The sequence below is a fragment of the Amblyomma mixtum genome, chromosome 9 (assembly GCF_055824585.1).
Source record: "Amblyomma mixtum isolate Tamu chromosome 9, ASM5582458v1, whole genome shotgun sequence".
Classification (NCBI taxonomy): Eukaryota; Metazoa; Arthropoda; class Arachnida; order Ixodida; family Ixodidae; genus Amblyomma; species Amblyomma mixtum.
Window position 1 is genome coordinate 24916051 of NC_143020.1, and position 14321 is coordinate 24930371.

General features: G+C 43.7%; 1 protein-coding gene across 1 annotated transcript in view; it reads left to right on the forward strand.

The window, feature by feature from the left end:
* Positions 1 to 2860: 2860 nt before the first annotated feature.
* Positions 2861 to 14321, forward strand: part of FMRFa (FMRFamide related propeptide) — a 158528-nt gene continuing 147067 nt past the window's right edge. The window contains exon 1 of the mRNA XM_089562192.1: positions 2861 to 3522. The gene's annotated coding sequence lies outside the window, so the exon portion shown is untranslated. The remainder of the gene's footprint in view (positions 3523 to 14321) is intronic.

Here is a 14321-nt window from a genome sequence, read left to right on the forward strand (position 1 = left end):
TGAACCTTACAAGCTGCTGATTCTGAAAGACCCCTCACGCACTGTCTACATGCGTCGGGCAACGAAGTGGTCTTGCGTGACCAGCAGTTGAGGAATGTAGAACTAGGCTATATAACCTGCCTAGCGTTAGGCCAAATCGAAGTGCGCGTCTCGAGACTTCAGACTTCTTTTTCAACATTTGCCAAAATAAAGGTCAATACCGTTACACAAAACCAAAAAGTAATCCACCTGAAGCGGGTTGCATTTCATCGCACAGTGAAACACACACACAGATGTAGCAAAAAAAAAACAATAAAAAGTAGAGTAAGTCTCGATAACCTTTCAGTAACATACAGCAGAACGTTGGGCCAGTTGGTGTAGCGACATATTCAAGAAAACTTTGCGTCGAATAACACAAGACGGGAGGGCAACACGCGCACACACACACAGAAGAGCAATCTTTTTCTTTTCTTTCCTTTTTTCTCTTTTCTTTTTCTTTCCTTTTTTGCTTCTTTTTTCTTTCTTCTCTTTTTTTTCTTTTTTTGCGCTCCTGTGTGAGTGCCTGTCTCCCTCTCCCGTGCTGTGTTATTCTGTGCAAAGTATTCTTGCTCTCAGAAACGTTCGTCTAAAACCTGGCCGGTGTGGTTTGAGCGGTGTGTTAAACAAAAAATTCACCCAATTTGGTTGTGTTTTGCACTGTATGTGTCGCGTTGCTTCTGCGTATTTTAACGAATACAGTTGTCTGAGAAGAAAAACATAAAACACCAAAAGATTGCTGAGTAGGAAGGTTTTTTAAATATGATGTTGAAGACTGTTCCGCAGAAATTGGGAACTAGTTATGAAATAAATGAGCCGCTGCGCATAATAAAGATCCCCCGGGCTTACAAAGTGCATTGCTCAAAGCGTAATACTTGAACATTATGTGCAGGCATTTACCCCTTCTGCCGTATTCATATCCTAAATCTGCACAACAATACGAACACAAGCCGTAACTAAAAAACATGTTATTTTTGGCGCCTTTTAGCCTTTAGTGGCCCAGTTATCCCTCAAAATCATTCTCGCCATCATGTTCCTTGTGCAGGAGCCTCGTAGAGGTGAATCCTGGGGCATGATATTATTATCTGAAACAGCACAGAGCTAATGAAATCATGTGTGTATTCAGTCTACCTCTACAGCACACTTCGCTTGCGCACAGAAAGTTACACGTATCCAATTTCAAAAGTGTCTTCTGTGAGATAAAATCGCATGGTCTTGCATTTATTCTTGATGGAGGAGACAGCTTTACGAAAAATTAGTACCAAAGTTTGGAGTGAGCTCTTTCCCAGAGCGACGTCAATTTTTGTGATGGCCTCGGTCTCCAACGACGTGCTCTACCACCCCCGGTGGTGCATTCATCCTTGAATACAGTCTCCGGACGCTGAGAACTGCTCTCCTGCCTCGTGAATTTCAGAACTAGGAACTTGCGCCATCTCACGTCTCGCTGTTTTCTCGCTACAACAAAACATGAGAAGGCTACGAGTTTTGTTGGCGCCACTCGGTCATCGATAGAATCGGCCGTTGGTGTCATCAAACAGCAGATCCATCATTGCTGGACGGCAAGTGGTTCGTTTTGAATATTATGAGCCGTCGATAAGCGATCACTGCAATGCACTAATAGCCGCTATGTTTAAGGTTCCCTCCGGGCACGTTTGGGTGCGTCTAGGAGCTAAATCTCCTTTAGGAGCAGCGAAAAACACTTTGTTTAGCATAATAGGTCCTTTCATTTCAAAAACAACTGGGAAATGCACGAGAAAAGAAACCCAACGCTGAATAACTTGCGCGATTTATTGTATTGCTACACTCTGACTAGTACTCTATAATAAATGTGTTTATGGCAACGAGGATTATTTAGTCAAATGGAACAAGCAATTATTGAGAAAGAAAACCTAAGGCCCAATAACTTATGTTGTTTATTGTTCTCCAACACGCTGAATAATTTTGTTTTTTTTTATGTAAATGACAAAAGGTATAGACATTTGTTTATTGATTTTAAATCTTCACAAGAAACGCTGGAAGCCATTAACTTGACGACCAGGTACCAATACACACAAACTATAATTAGCGGGAACATGTTTTAACATTACCATTTAGTATTAACCGGGTTTACGGAAGCATGTAAGCACGAGCGGGCTTTCAAGTGGACTCAGAAATTGAATATGTTTTTCTCCAACAGGTCCCCTTCATTATGTCGCGACAAAGTTTCGCTGAATTCTGGCGAGAAATTAAATTTACCTCAATATTTTCCATCCAAAGACAGCGTTCAAAACACCCACGGATACAAGCCGTTGAAAATGGAGGGCCCCTCAATCAGCTCTGCCCACGGCGAGGCTAACACTGAAAATCCAGCAAGATCAACACTGGGACTAGGAGACGCACTGACATAGTTGGGCTTTAGCCGCAACTTCATTTTACAGTATGAGGGAGGGAGCAATACGAGTAAGGAAAGCCCAAAAAGCTTCACATTCGTGCTCAATTACCATACCCAGCCGAGAGAACGACGCGCTGCGCAGCGAAAACAGGAACCAAAGCGACGCAGCCCACGCCGCCGCCGGAGCGGCCCAGGCCCGTTTTTACACAACGCCGGGTGTCCTTAAACAAAAGCCTGGACGTACACGGAAAGGAAGCAGCATGAAGCTGAGCGCGCCCGAACGAAAGACCAAGGGGTCCCGGTGCTCCCTATACGCGGCCTACGATTGGGCCGCGGCGGCCCATCGACCAATGGCCGCTTCCCCATTAGGGAAGCCAAAACTCTTCCGATTGGTCGGTCGGCGAGGGAGAGAAGGCGCCCGCCGGTACAAAAGGGAAACGGCGCGCAAAAGGCGCGCTCGCGAGAACGTGACGCTTTTCGGCTTCTGGGGCTGCTTTGGAAAACAAGTGGGACGCCACCGCCGCCACAATCCGCCGCCACAGCGCGGGTTCTTTTTCGCTCTTCCCTCTTTCTCCCGAAGTGCTCGCGCGCCAAGCTTCACAGCACGTTCTATAGTCTCAGTTGCCTTTTGTTTACGTTGTCTTTGCTGAGGACAGCATAGTGGGAAGAGCTGGTGCCTTTGTTTCTTTCTTCGATTCAAGGGACTCTCTGCCTGATCCTGCCGTTCTTTCGCTTCGAGACAAGAAGGAAAGGAACTATCTCCACTGAAACTACCCGGCTGTCTGGTCTCCGTAAAGGGGAAACGTTTGCTGCACTGCTTGCCCTGACCCGAGTTTCTACAGGTGGTTGCCGGCTTTAGTGGAGAACTGAGATAGCGGTCAGTTTGGGGAAAGGACTTTCATTTCCTGCTTGACAGGAAGGTTTGAACGAGAGAAAAGAAAGGTGCGTGAGCCTGAGTGAAGAGCACGGGTGCCGTCGTCATTGAAAAGAACGTGCCCACCTGTTGTACACTCGAAGCGAAGCGCCGCGGCTTCTGCGCCTGGCTCTGAGGAGGCCAAGACAAGAACGGTGCGTTTCGTCTATCTTGGGGACCGACAACGCTGGACACGCCTTCCTAGTCCAGAAAACTACGAAAGGTAGGTCGCAACGTGTCTTTGCTTCCCTTCGTTGTTGTGACATCTTTGTTTTCAGGTGGGCGTAGATGAAGACGAAGAGAGCGTACGTATGAGTGGATGGAGTAATGTGACGCGCGAAGTTAGTGGGAAGTTTAGGAAAGTTATCTTGTTCGGAAAACGGATGCGGGAAAACTACAGCATACTACTGAACTATATAGTTGAAACAGCAATCTAAGAGAGGTGTTATTCGCCATCGACGCATGCTATATCAGCAGTGGCAGAGTAGTATCTCGTTTCCTCATATGGGAAGAAAACTTCAGCTACGCATTCACTCAAAGGCTTCCGTGCCATCTCCGCTTTGAAGTTGCATGTCGTGTTGCAAAATGCTATGCTAAATATGCTATTTCGATCATATCTGCTGATTTAAGAAAGTGAAGCACTGCACTGCAGTTTGATTGAAGAACCAGTTTTTCGGCGTGCCATATCAAGTAGTGCTGTTAAGAGATAAGATTCATATTCTTTATAATCGCTCTTTATCTTTTTTCCCATTAAGCGAACAGGTCGATAGAAGTTGCGATTCAGTGTTCTCCTGCAGTTAAAGAAATTTCAGCACTATGAATAGAGTACTGCTCAAAAACAAAAAGTTGATCCTAGTAATTAACAGTATATGATCATGTTCCACCAAAGCAAAGGTTGCCGTGTGCCGTTGAAAGAATTCATGAAATACTATTGTTAAAAATTCTTCTCCATTTGCTCTGGGGTATTTCTGGAAAGATAGGACGAGTAAAGCAATGGTTGGGAATTAGGAACACCAGCTCCAGAGAAGCGACTCTGATAAGCCTCCGCATTACAAGCCTTTTCCTGGCCGAAACAGCACGTACGAGCTAACATTCGTACTCTTTAGTACTGCGAAAATACAAAAGGAAGAGTGCTCACAAGAATGAAACCGTAGGCATCTGCTTCATTCAGCCACTCATGCACGTTTTTCATCTCCGTGAAGAAACATTATAGGCTGGAAGTGTACCAAATATGCAATGGTATTTGCTGAAATGCATGCAGTCATTAAAACTGCATTACTCAGCAGACTAATGTTGAAGACAAGAACAGCAGGTATATTGAATAAAGAGTAACTAACCTAATCACTACCAGTAGGACGCATAATGTCCTCATTAGTAAAGACCAGTAACCCATACGCTGGTGCTGTCAAGTCTGACGCTTCCGATTAATGCACCGAAGTCTGGATGACCTACTTTTTAAGTGTTAGACTTTGTTTAGGGCCGGGTAACGAAAATGTGTCACTGCATATTTTCGTTGCCTGCTTCTCATATGCGCATAACTTATGAAGGGAATTTTATGCCTTCGGAAATGCGTCATGTAGCTGCTCTGGAAATACTGTTCACAACATGTGGTCACTGTTAAAACATTTAACCTGAGAACAAAATCTATACCTCGAAGCTCCGATTTCATTGCATTCTAGAAACCATGTTTTTTTGGGTAAACGTTTCGCTAACCTAGATGTTGTACATGGCAATGTTATCCTTGTGACGGCAGGCCCATCACATTAGAAGCGGTAGAAACGGCTATATGCTCTTTTTCATGAAGCTAAGTTTTATACAATCTGAGACCACTGTGCAGCGTGTATTGTTCAACATATTTTTGACAGCAGCGCGGAAGGCACAGCTGTCAGAGATGTACAAATATTTCTAAATTTGCTCCATGATAGTCCTACTGGCTAACTACCCGATATTGCGACAGCCGCACTGTATCAGCCACACATACCAAAATGATTTTGAAAGTACTAGTGTTATAAGTTATGTGAGCGACTTTTTCCTTTCCCATTTTCCTTCCAGTTGAGAAATTAGCCTACTTTAGTAATGACACTTTTAGAGTAGTTTATTCCTGATATGTCTCTCATAAGCCTATAACAAAGAAATGTAAGAAGTTCTGAGTATTTTATTACAAGCAATTACAAGGTTCTTATATTAATTATATTGTCCTAGCTGTGCAAGCACTGATATAACTTTTTAGGACCAGCGCCAACTGAAACGGCATACAAACACAGTATTCAAGCGCTCTAACCACTTCGAAGTTACGAAAAGCTGTTAAATAGTCTGCGAAAAGTTTAACGAACAGTGCTACAGCTCTTGCTTATCCATAAATCGTATTGAAGAGGAGCTTTGCTCCCATGTGCGGCCAAGAACTGCAGAGGCCGCATTTGTAAAGAATATTTCCCCTTCCTAAAAATGCTTCTTTGCATAAGGCCATCAGCAGCCTTTATTCCTGATCTGGTGAATGATACTTCATCCTTGGTAACAACTCTGAAGTCGTTGATTGAAGCTGCCAATGAAGGAAAGGAAGAACGATGGAATGGTGAAATGAATAGCCGCAAAATAGTGCCTAAATAGGGTCAAGGATGCATTCGTGTTGTCTAAGAAAATCTGAGACAGTAAGACAAACCATTTTTGTCAGGTTTATTAGCAGTGACATGTCACAGCTCACAAGTGACATTAGCTCGGTCATACCATGCGTCAATTAGATATTGATGCCACGTACACCCGCAGATGTCCACTACATAACAGTAGCTGAGCAGAGACAGGTGGTGGCTCCAGTCTTATCAGTTAAAGCAGCTCGACTAAATCAAGCCCCGCAATTAACCCTCGTTTCGACGCACGCTGCGAGTTTCTGTTCGGGCTGTGTTCTCGTTTCCACATTATTTAGTTACTGATGTTTCGAGCCAGCCTTATATTCTTCACTACTTCCCATTTTCTCCCTCCAAAAACATACCCGAAGTGGTATAAATTTATCGAAGTCCTTCAACTAGGGCTTCCACCCTAGTTCTTATGCAGCTCCAGGACTTTAAAACTCCACGAAATGCGGCTGTCGAAGTGGCCCTGGGCTTGAAGCCCAGCCGGAGGACGTGAGCAGTACCCATGAGCACGTGCACCAACTCAACCAATCAGAAGTGCACAGACATTTGCATCTCAGTAGTTATGATCAAGCTCACGTGAAATCCCGAAGAAAGTTGCAAAATGGAGGAGGCCAGTGGTAGCGTCTTGCACATCGCAAAAAAAATGAACGTTGTCCTGACGGAAATAATTCACATGCGCGAGGACTGGTTGAGACAGAGCACAAGAAAGAACAAAGGTATTTCGCGTCTCATTGTTCAGTGCTTTGGAAATGCTAATAATTACAATGCTGCAACACCATTGAAAGCCTCCAGTTGTGTTTTTACTGCTTTTCCAAAGCCTCCCTTGTCGTATCTGGCTTCTACTGTGTCTCACGTGTAATGCAGTGAGACAAAAGTTGTTTACATTTCGAGAGCAACATTCTTAGCGCATTGCTCTGAGGCCAATTAGTGGCTAATGGGTTAATGGTCAGTCGCTCGCGGGGAACCCTCCGCTGCCACTTTGCGCTCTAAACAGAGTACATGGGCTAATTAATAATCAACCCTTGAAGTGTTATCGACCTTAGGCTGTTTTTCGTTGGCACTTGCATCATCATATAAAATCATGGGCGTTCCAATAGCACTCGCTTTTGCTCTTCCTGAATAGTGAGCGCATCACTTCTCAGTGCTTCCGAACACACGTGAGATATCCGTTTCAAACGCGTTAGAAGCAAAACAGTCGCGGTAATCCGAAATATAGAAAACAGAAGCGGGGGACGAAGCCATCGTCGGGAGCTGAACGTAATAGGATTTGTGCTTCACCAAAGCAATCTGGAGTGTGTCTTGAAAATGAACCTCTTTTAATCGGCGATTAAACCTAAAGAGAATGAAGAGAACTCTTCGACAGCGGACCTTGCGAAACACCTTTAAACCTCTTTCTTTCCGCTTTAATTTTAGGAAGTTAGCCTCGCATTCAGGATGAAACTATAATCCACTTGAGCCGCTCACAGAAAGCCAGTCAGCGCTTTGTCGTCTTCTAGGCAGGTTGAACTCCAACAATTAATTGGGTGCTTCTGGCGACTACACTGCTTTTGCTTAGCAGGCAGTATTCCATTGATGTCTATCTGTGGAACTGTTCTGTCTTTTTTGGTGGCCGTATAATGGTTCGGCTGACGCCCTAAGCGTGCCGAGGGGATAGAGCGGACGCCGAAGTGGAGGGCCCCTAATTTACTAAGATGACTTGGTCGTCTTTAAACTGGGCTAACATCGCAAAACGCAGTGGAGTTCTGGCATATTGCCTTCAGCCAAATGCAGTCACCGGCTTGGAGATTCAAAAAAGATATACATTCAGTAGAGATGATACAAAGAAAAGCAATCCGGTTCATTTTCAACAGTTATCATAGGAATGCTTCACCGTCCGCCAACATGTCTGTAAATAATATTCCATCCTTGGAAAAAAGAAGAGCACTCGCTAGGTTAAAATTTCTTTTTTCACTTTATCACCAACAGTTTAATTTCTCTTCCAAGGACTACCTGCGCCCACGCTTAACCCGGCATACTAGGAACGTTCATGACCAAAGCCTTACGCCGTACTTTGCCCGTACAAACCTCTTTAAAAACTCTTTTTTTGTTCGCACTATCGCTCAGTGGAACAGCTTGCCAGCTCTCGTCTTTTCCGCCCGTAATGTTCATGATTTTGAAGAACGCTTGTCCCCTCTCATCTGAGTCCTGTTTGGAATCCTACGTCTGGTGTTTTATAATATTTCTTCCTGTTTTTTTTTCTTTTTGACAAGGTTGTTCATACAGCAACCTTTTACCTCTGACTGCCTTTATGTTGATCATACAGGTGTTTTGTAGTGTTTGTCTGGTGTTTTTTTTTTGAAGTTTGGTGTGATCTTTGGCTGTTGTTATATTGCCCACTCTGCTTGGCCCTCGGGCTGCAGTATTTTGTAAATAAATAAATAAATAAATAAAATTACGCGACCTTGGGCTGAGAAGGCAAAAGTTAAGCAGAAACACACCACTAATTTTTTCTTCGTTTGTCAAAGACAACTCATTTTCTTTCTTACATAATTGATCTGTTCATTCCAGAAAACAGCATACTCATTACCCTCGATGTCCTGATCTTTTACACCAACCTACCCCACTCGGATGGGGTCAGGTGAGTCGTTAACGCTTACAGAGATTTTCAAGTTGAAAGCCGAGTTGACGGCAGACCATTTAAACACTGCTGCATTTGGTGCTGGAAATGAATAACTTTGAATTTGATGGCGACCACTGTGTTCAAATTAGTGGCATATCAATGGGCACAAAGGCAGGTCCTAATTACGCCAATATATTTAGGGGCATTATCGAAACCGGATACCTGGAGTGCTGCCTCTTCAGATCCCTTTTAAGCATGAAATGCTTTTAGCCCCCGTTGTCGGCAGTGTGGTGACGTCACGCCGAGACCGAGATCCACTCATCCGGGCATTGAAATCCACTCATCCGGGCATTGAAATCCACTCATCCGGGCACTGAATTCCAGTCATCCGGGCACTGAATTCCAGTCATCCGGGCACTGAAATCCAATCATCCGGGCACTGAAATCCACTCATCCGGGCACTGAATTCCAGTCATCCGGGCTCTGAAACGAGAACATCCGGGCACCGTACGAGACTTGACGAGATTTCACGAGACTCTGTAAGCCCTCCTACGCGACCGGCATGCAAGCGCCGGTTTGTCTCGAAAGGAGTCACAAAAAATAACTGCTGCCAGTGCCTTCTCAATGTTTATCAAGATATCAGTCGCTGTGCGTTTGATAATGCACGAAATTATAATTGCCGATTTCTAATAACGCGTGCAAAAAGCACATAAATGCCACGTTACACTTCGTTGTCATACGTGATCCGGGGGAGAAGCGCTGCGTTCAAAGGGCAAGGCATCGCGCCGAACGGGTGGTGGCGTTCCTCCCTTCCTTTACGGTGCGGTTCGGGTGTCCACCGAGATGACATTAGGCCCGTAAACATTTCATGCTTACTCTACTCTCGTTTACGGGAGAGGCAGAGATTTTTTTATAGTAGGTTTTTAGATGACATATTTCTTATATGGTGACATGGTGAAGAAGAACTACTCAAATTCATCGCTAACTTTAATTATGCTCACAGGAGCATCTCTTTTCCTCACACCTACTCAACCTCTACGATCAGCTTTCTGGATGTAAAACTTCAGATCTCGCAAAACCAGCTTGTCACCTCCGTGTTTAGGAAGCCAGCGGACAGGCACCAATACTTGCATTTTGAAAGTAGCCCCGTAAAACACTGCAGGAAAGGAATACCATACAGCCAGGATCTAAGATTTGAACGCATCTGCTCCCGTGAAAAATAACAATAACTCATGCGGCGGATATTCTGCCGCATAGAGCGAGAACTGTCCAAGTATTCATTGTCCAAAAGTACTGAATTGTGAAAATTATATTTGTAAACTTCACTTTAGATATAAGCCATTCCATTGTTTTTCTAGTTAGTTTTAAGGCTTAATTAATGTGAGGCAGCGTCTTTCTGACTCCAAAAGGCTGCTGTACCTTTCTTTCCCTGCTTATTAGTGTAGGTGCAATAGGGTTGGTTTAGAACAATCTTTGAACTAATAATTTAAAGGACAGCTATTCCGGCTTCGAATTCTCCTCGCAGATGACGAGATTTAGCGTGTCGGTTAAGACGTAGACTTGGCAGTGGTATTTAAATTCAAATTCAAAATTTCAAATATTTATTCCAACATTACACCATACAGATATAATGTCGAGAATGGCAGGCAAAAAGCCTCCTGGAGGCTTGACCGGTCCTGCATCCTGGTGTACACTTGGCAGAGCGCGGTGGCAGTCAGCTCATCAGAACACAAGAAGTGAATAAAGAAAGCCCAAAACAAAACATAGAAACATTCACAAATATGTATGAAGGAGAGACAGAGGTATTAGAGAAATAATAAAGACAAAAATATATTACATGTTATGCAGTATAGGAACGCATGAAGGCTTTAAAGTTTGACGGGTTCATGCTTAGAATGTCGATACCCATTTCAATTAGGGAATTTAACAACCTTGGTAAATTATTCTCAAGCATCTGTTTGCTATAATTAGTTCTGTATCTCGAAACATTCCATATTTCTGTGCGGCGTGTAGTGTAGGCAGGTGGATTCTGATGCAGGCTCGCGATTTTCACTAACGTAAAATTATGTTTCCTGCTGCTATAGTAAAAATCCCGTAGAAGTCTGTATGTGTAAATGTCGTGAATCTTTCTTATGTTATAATTCTCGAAGAGTGGTTCAGTGTGTTCCGTAAAGGATACATTGGCAATAATACGTAGAGCCCTTTTCTGCATGATATATATTATTAAGATTTGATTGTGTCGTTGTACCCTATACTAAATGACCATAATTAATGTGCGAGGCAAACAAGGCATTATACAAAAGTATTTTAACAAAAGTAGGAAAAATGTGTCGATTGCGACTTAGCATACCAACCGTACTGCTTAGCTTCTTGAGGACTGAATCTGCATGCTCGTCCCATTGTAGGCTGCTGGAGAAGGTTACACCAAGAATTTTAATTGAGTTAACAACCTCAATTTGCATATCGTGGCTTCCTGCTCAATGCTTAGCGCAACTCTCGGCCTGACCACACCTTTCATTCGTACAGGAATATGTCAGGATGCTTTCATGCTATGACGGCTAAACTCCGTTGTTGTATAAACGCCAAGCTGCCCCTCGCTCTTCCCCCCCCCCCCCCCCCCCACCAAAAAAAAAAAATAATTGCCGTACTGTTCCCCGCTTCGTGCCGTTTTGCTTCCCAAAAAACATTGGGCACTGCTTAGCGAACCCTGCGCACAAGCATCAGGTATAAACCTATTGTTAAAATTCACTTGAACTTTCCAGCGCTTGTGCAGTGATGGCTAACCCTAAGAAAAAAAAAACCTCAAACGTAGATCTCAAACTAGACGAGCATTTGAATATGGACAAAACATTTTTACTTTTCTCACAACAAACACGCTTGAAATACCGAGAACTTTTATCTCCGAGCTGCTCCCTTAGACTGGGTGGAAAACGCTTAGAACCGTGCTTGCAGCTTTCTAACATTCAAACATGTCCAGTCTTTTGGAACGCCTAGCCTTAAGAAATCAGCCCTGACAGCTTGAAGGAATCGGTCTGCATATCATCCGCCTGTATCTCAAGAAATGCCCTTGTCCATGTGACGTCGCATTAGCATTTATATAGCACTGCATTCCCGCTCCCCAGTGCTTCACCTCGAACCATTTACGGCCGGTTGATTGCCACCCCAATTCAGTGCAAGGCGACTAAGTGTCGTAGTTCTCGGTTCACCGTGATTGGGCCACGTGTTCTGCTGAGTGCTACATCTGTTAAATAATGTAGTTAAAGGTGCCTTACAGTTATTGTGTACCCATGCGAAAAAGTGGGATGTTTCCTTTCTACCGCGAATAATTGGACTTTACGGGATGGGAAATGTTGTCGGAGGTGTCTAAGAGGGTTCTGAAGTGATGAGCTTACGCGATTTGTGAAAATGAGACGGACGCCAGTGGCTATAACTAGAACATTTCTGGTATATTAAGGAAGGCTTTTACGTGAAGTGGAAGTGCTGATGTGGATCAAGACGCCTTTCAGGGGGATCCACACGGGAAGACGCAACTTTATGTTCCACGGAGCAATTTGGGATGATAAGAATTCTTTTAACAACCTATCTTTCAAACCGCAACACTTATCTAAATTGCATTTATTTCGTATCCTGTGTGAATACAATTCGACTTAGTTTCGGAGATCGTGCACGTTGTTTTCACAAATTTCCTCTGCCACGGCAGGCACCATCTCAAATACGGGACTCAGCAGTTCTTACAACACAAGAGAGTTGATTCAGTTTGCTAAAACAGAAGAATACCGATGTTAGTGGCGCTTGAAATCGTGTTTAACAAAACAGCGTACATCGAGAAATGGGATTAAAATTCGGTCCTTAATTCGATATTGGTAAAGTTGTCTCCGCTGTGTTGCTTAATGAGTCGATAACTTTAGGTTGGCGTTTTAACATCGCTTTCGCAACTAAAAATTCTAACAAATAAACCCACATTGCTCTTTATTGGCGCATATTTCCAAAGGGCGGCCGTCAGTTTGCTGTGGTAGACTCATCTGTCTTGTAATAGTTAGGGACTGCGACGAACTGCTCAGCCTGGCGGTAAAGAGTAATATATCCCGAGTCGAACCGTGTACTGCAAATATTTAACTGGAATTGTTAGGCTGCTTTGTTATTCGGAGCCGTAGATCGAGAGTGAACTGTGTGTCACGGTTCCCAACTCCTCAAATCCTCCTTTCGCGAACACTGCTCCGTGCTTTTTGGCCTTTTTTTAACCAAAAATTTGAAACAGACGCCCTAGATTTTACTTTTTCTTGTAAAGCGTTATTTATATCACCACACTAAGTGCCATTACGGTGCATTGAAATTTTCTCCGCTAAAGCAATGAACAAGGCAGGCTGGTACTGGGTGAGGCAATAAAACTGCTATTAAATTTGCGGACAGTTTTCCTCACGAAATGTTCACGAGTCACGCTAGGGAACAGGTGGCGAAGGGTGGAGGGGGTGTCCGTCTCTCAGTGGACTGCACAACTATGCCGGAAGGGATCGGGTGAAAGGCAGAGTGCAAAAAAAAGGCTTAAAAAAAGAGCGGCGCAGCGCAAGGCTCCAGAATAAAATCGACAACATGCGTTTCTTTAGCATGGACTAGCATCGCCGTGCAAACATGGGTGTCGCAATTTTGCTTTAAGAAAGTACGACTGCCATTTCAGTGATTCTCTTTAGCCTCGGACTTAGTCCCGTTAAGCCTTGATAAATAAACCTTGATAAACCTTAAGCCTTGATGCGGTGAGTGATGACGGGTTAGTAGTTTAAATTTCAAGGTGCTATTCATAGATCCCATTTAATGAGAAGTTTCTGTCAGCTTTCTGTGCTCGCAGCTAAATACAGGAAGACAAGAGTGCATTTTATAAAGCATCCACTACTATATCGCCACGCCAACACCGAAAGGTAGGCCAAATGTCCACATCAACCAAGTTTCGGTTAACCAGAATGGCAGCTGCATAATTCAAGAACATTTCTGCGTAAATTTAGTAAAACTTCCTCAAAGGACTGGGCAACTGTATTAAATAAGTAAAGACACCTGATTGTATAGAAAAGTTGAAAAGGCAATGATAAAAAGGCAAAAACGAAACTCCCCATGGTAATAAGAAACTTGAAACCTGCACGAGAATACAACCGCGAATGGCTAGAGGCTAACTCGAGAGTTTCTGCAAATATGTGTTTTATGAGAGATTGAATTTCAACGGTCATACCTTGGCAACTTTTCGCGTTAAAAGCCTGCGCTCGGGGCGACTTTGGCTGTACAAAGATAATCTGGACATTGCTTCACTGTGCTAACAATAATCTGCCCCACGTCTAGAAATATTGTTTTATGTAAGAACAGTTTTTGTTAAAATGCTGGAAGTATTAAAAAAAATAGCACCCGCGTCTCTCGCGCACACGAGATACGTAGTGACAGGGAAGCACTTATGTAATTTCAGTGATTACGCTGAGGGAACGATAAATTACGATAAGATATCACCATGTCAACTACAAGGAAACTCTGCCTGGCATGTTGATTCAATTCGAGTAGAGCCAGGAGAGTTGCGCATTAGGGCTGTTCACAAGACAGGCACTTTTGAGCCTGTTTCTGCGCCCCCCGTGTTCATGTGGTTCAATAATACTGCGGATGCATTTGTATGCAAGTGCGAATTAGTTACATTATGTTTAAAAGGATTAGTAACTGAGGGTCCGTCGAACACAGGATTAAAATTATTTTCATATTTCCCGATGCTGAACACGTGTGAGCCTGCATATACAGCTTGTGCACACATGCGCACCCAGACAC